The sequence below is a fragment of the Pinus tabuliformis genome, chromosome 3_1, assembly GCF_031772625.1.
Source record: "Pinus tabuliformis cultivar Carrire ecotype Pingquan chromosome 3_1, CPIR1, whole genome shotgun sequence".
Lineage (NCBI taxonomy): Eukaryota > Viridiplantae > Streptophyta > Pinopsida > Pinales > Pinaceae > Pinus > Pinus tabuliformis.
The window spans coordinates 565,401,258-565,405,428 of NC_142301.1; positions in this window are offsets into that span (position 1 = coordinate 565,401,258).

Consider the following 4,171-nt stretch of genomic DNA (forward strand, 5'->3'; position numbering starts at 1 on the left):
CTAATTTCTCTTATGTGAATTCTTCAGATTGAAAATGCCCAAAAACCTTGTAAAATGACTTATGAATACCTACCTAGTTAAAAGGGAGTGTTGAAGAAAGTGTAACTAAGTTCGATCTTCATAAATGTAATTTTGATATTTCTACTTCTAAAAGAAAAAGAATTACTATTATTTTCATTATAAATAATGGGTTTCTTTCCCATTTGATAGGTCAAGCACATGTTTAAGTGCTTATAGGAAATCCAAAGTTTCAATGTAATTGTTGAAGACCCACGTGTGCATGTTAGACTATGTAAATCTATGTACTAGAGTCAAATAAATATGCCAAAAGAGATGCTTCAAAGAAAAGACAAGTCTCCTGATGAGCCTCATCATTGGGTAACTATATGGACCTTAATTCACCTCCTGGCTTAGTCAAATCAACTCTTCTCACAATTTATTACATATTTTTATTATATTTTGTTTAAGGAGATGAGTCAAAGTGAGATATTATGCCTAGTGGACTAATGTGCATTGAATGTAGGTTTGTGAGAGAAAATAATGGATTTGTGGCTAATTAAGGGTTGAAACTCAAATGAGACAAGGAGAAGAGATTGTAGGAGGTAGATCCTCCTCATTCACTGCTCCCTCATTCTAATATTCCTCCATCGATCACACTAGCTCAAAGTACAAAAAAGCAAGTCATGGAGATCAAAAGGCAGTTGAGCAAGTGACAATTAAAGAGTTAGTCTATCTTGAGTTTGGGAGCCAAGCCTCCCTAGATTTAAGGAATTCGTTGGAGACTTCATTTGTATAAATAAAGAGGCCTACAGCCTCATTAGGATTTTAATTTTTTCTATAAAAACACTAGTCATTTTCGAATTCAATACTTATGGAAGACATTGCTATGTCATTTTCTGTTTTGATAATGAGAATGAACATTTCCTTGATCCAGTACTGAGTTAACTCAGAGGGCTAAAGCTCTTGGTTTAGGGCCCAACCCTAGCAACAAATTCTTTTCTTCTTGTATTTGTATGTTTAGATTGATTTCATAGATTAATTGTTGAATTGTCTTTAGAATTATTTCATTGCAAATAGTTTAGATCTGATTAGTTTGCTTATTAGTTTTCTTCCATTTGTGTTTTAGTTCAGTAGTAGTTTAGAAAAGATAAAGGAACATCAAAAAGCTATCAATAGGTGTTTTGGCCTCACTTCTTCGTTTAGGGATCGTGATTTGAGGAAAGAACTCCTATGCAGCCCAAAAAAGACAGAATTCTACTTTCTCATAGAATTTAGGGTTTTTTGTGCTTAGGCCAACATTTGATCAATTTGCAAGAGTAGGATTTAGTTATCATTTCATCTATATTTAGTCTTACATTAGATCGCATCAATTATTCCATCTTATTCTGCAAGTTTTCCTCATGCATGAAGTAGACAACTAGCTCATGAAATTATGTTTTCCTAGATCATTGAAATTCTTCTTGTATACATGATTTTTGGGCAGATATCAATGTTTGATGAAGTGCAGGTGTTTCAGAGGTAAAGAGAGATCTCATAGTCAGCAACCTCCTTCCAATTTCATTCATCCATGATCATTCCTTGCTTTCACTAAGACCCTCACCAATTTCATCATTTTACAAGGAAAATTCTCCAATCTTGTTGAGAAAATCCAACCATCTCCCAACTTTGGTTTTGAGTTCTGAAGTGATCCTAGGAATTTCCTTGCCTCATTCCATCCACTGACCACCTTACCTAAGCCTTCCATCACCTTCAACACCCATCCTTTTTCTCTCAGTTGTATCCTTGTCACACGGAATGAGTCGATCTTGCGTACCAGATATACCTTCCTAGAATCTAACGATATCTAGTGACAAGCAAGCCAATCAAAAACTATCTTTCTCTAAATATGCATTTATAAACAAAGGCAAACGAGTGTTTAGGGCTACCTTGGGTCCAATGCAAGTTTGTGGAAGCCTCGCTCATTTGATCCAAATGATCTCCCTTGTTGCGAATCTGCAAACACAAACAAGCAAACAAATTAAATAGCACCTGAAAAGCCAATATCATAAAGCATACTTAACATGATGATCAAGGAATTCATGAAACAAATGACATAAGACAATTTGCTGAGAAAAATGAATCTGATTGTATTAATTCAAATCAAAGAAGAACTTTACAACCTGTGCCTTGATGCTGTACAAGCTCCTCCCAAGGTCCAACAAGAAGTCTCCTCTACTTTGACAAGTTTCACTCTCTTCCCAATGAAGCCAAAAAGGTATGTGATCTCTCCTCTCAAGCTTAACTAGGAAGTCTCAATTCCACCAGCATTTACCCTAAAAAATGTTCAGCTTCTAACCTCCCTAGCAACCAACCCAATACCTTAATTTATAGTGCAATGGAGGGAAGTTACTAGGTCCTCCTTCAAAGGGATAGCTCCTCTCATCAAGGGATTAGCTCCTTCTCTTTTGAGATGCATGAACCACCTAAGAGCGACCAATCCATGTCAAAATTCCTTCTAGAATCATCTAGAATTAACCCAAAGTGAGTTTTTTAGAATAAACTTGTGCCTTTTTGACTTTCACAGGGGTCCGCACCCACTCCTTTAGGGACAGAGCGGGCAGGTCCGCAGTTTTTGTGAATAGGAGGTGTGGGACCGCAGGCGACAGTGAGAGAAAGTGTGGAACCAGAGCTTTGTTGATTTTCAATGTCTTTCTTTCATTTTCAAAGCTTAACTTGAAGAGCTGAGGTCTGAGACTTTCTTAGGAGGACAGTACAAGTGATGATAGACCCATACTGACTGCAAATAATCATGGTGACGATATTTTTGTGTAACAGATTGCCCCCTAAAGTGTGAAGTCTATAGTAGATGAGGATTTCATTTATCATTTAGGAAGAGTGAAGTACTTTATCATTTTGAGTATCATCTTGTGGAGAGCCCGGTCGGAACCTGTAAAAACATTCAATGCAAGATATATATATGAGATCATATCATCGCTGAGGTAGGCATTCCCATACTCAGATCAAAACTGACTTAGAAAACTAACTACTTCTCTGATATAGGAATGATCTTGTAATACATCACAAGTATAGACTCATGTAGACACAATATGGACGCAGTCATCTATTTATGAATAGTCCACCATATAATGAATACAAAATTCCTCGCAACCTGGATTGCGGAAACCAGCTCCATGGTCTTCATTTCTACTTCCTGAAACGGTACAATTCTATCCATGCGAATGAATGTGTTGAAGTCGAACATGGTAGAAACCACTTGATTACCAGTCAATGATGTAAACTGTTAACAAGTGTGAGAGAAATCACTAGTGATGTCAATGGCTCTCAAAGTACCCAGTACAATCCATGAGATGTGAATAGATGTGTTGATGTCGAACATGTCACAGAATACTTTGATCGAAGGTCAATGATGCAACCTGTCGTCGAAGGCGAGAAACCTGCCATTGAGGCATGCAGATCCCAAGGTACTGACGATTTCTAGATCATCTTTCTAGATAATGAGCTGAAGTCGATAGAAAGTGATCCGTCGTAGGCAAGCCCACAACAAAAAATCATAGATCAAGTTGAAGAAATTTAGTTGCAATGACTGACTCAGGGATGGTCAAGATGGATGACAGATATTTTGCAGATGAATGGCTTATTAGCACTGACCTCTTGAACACATAATGACACAACAGATGGTTTGGTGACAATTGACCCAAAGTTAATACCCAGAAACCAGCTAAAGACTTTCAATGTGGTTTGATCAACTATTAGGCAAAGGATTTCCCAACCTAGGTGAATAAAAGTGTCGTGTTCAAGAGTGGTTACAAAGTATGACAAACAGGCTCATTTTTCTCTCTTTTCCCCCACCATTTCTGGCAAGTACCTCTTTATTTTTGACAAGCTTGAGGAGGATAACATTTGCTTGATTATAAGCTCATCCTTCGGATGAGTCCAACTTAGTTTAAATTAGAACCCTAAGAAGGAGTGGTTTGTTCCCGGTTGAAACTGAAGAGTAGGATGATGTGGTTTACCTGGAGGAGACGGTGTTCGATTCCGACAGATGGATTTTCCGCAATCTTCACGGGAAGTTTCTGAACAAAAGCTATTTTGTCACACGGAATGAGTCGATCTTGCGGACAAGATAGACCTTCCTAGAATCTAACGATATCTAGTGACAAGCAAGCCAATC